We start from the raw sequence: 922 nt of genomic DNA on the forward strand, positions 1-922 counted from the left end.
GCATATTTATATCTGCTTCTTTTCTGTGTGAATTTGCCGCTACGTAAGGCAGGACGTGGGTATTTTTACGGGGAGACGTGTTAGTGAACTTTGGAAGCACTTTCCATTTCGTTAAACGGGAAAAATGGGCTATGTAGATAGTGATTGGACTAAATTAGCGATTTTCGCGATTTGTTGGAACGTTCTGGCGGTAAAAATCGGGCGCACTTTTGAATATCATTATGCTAATCTTGACGCTCTTGCAATATAATAATAAATTACGTAATGACGCGTGATGGAGCGGCACGTGTTTTTTTAATTAATTAGTGCTTCCTAATGCGTTGGTGAAAATAAGTTGGGGTCATTTCCGGATGCGGGCGAAGGGAGACGTGTCGAATTTAAAAATTAAAACAATTTTGTGTAGTCGAGAGGAACCTAACAATTCCTGATTTCTTGAAACCGCAAAACTGAAAAAAAAATTGATTTTTGTTTGATTCTAAAAAATTCAAATTTTTAAATATGTCTTTTGTGGATCAACATAAATAAACTGGAAAAATAATAAAAAACCACTGACTTCCCTTATACTTCCAAATTTTCTATTCATTAAATTGTGGCCGTGTGGTATTAACGTATGTGTCGAAAAACAATACAAAGTGTTATGCTAAAGTATACACGGTATACACAGTTCACAGTTCAGAGAAACAATTAAAATGACATCTGGGTTTGTATTAAGAGTGACGACATTTAAAACTGATCTTTTTATATTCGAAAAAAAATCTACTGGTAAAGGAAGTATTCTATTTGGGACGGCAAATAAATAACAAATTACAGCTACCAGTATCACGCAACAAGTGTGTCCGTCAGCCAAGGCTTAATTTAAGTTTAATTCTACGCATAGTTGTGCAAAAACTGGAGCCATACTGCTAAATTAATGTGCATTGTC

Source organism: Zophobas morio, unplaced genomic scaffold (genome assembly GCF_036711695.1).
Source record: "Zophobas morio isolate AGI-343-1 ecotype UQ-CSIRO unplaced genomic scaffold, CSIRO_AGI_Zmor_V1 ptg000030l, whole genome shotgun sequence".
In the NCBI taxonomy this organism is placed as follows: domain Eukaryota; kingdom Metazoa; phylum Arthropoda; class Insecta; order Coleoptera; family Tenebrionidae; genus Zophobas; species Zophobas morio.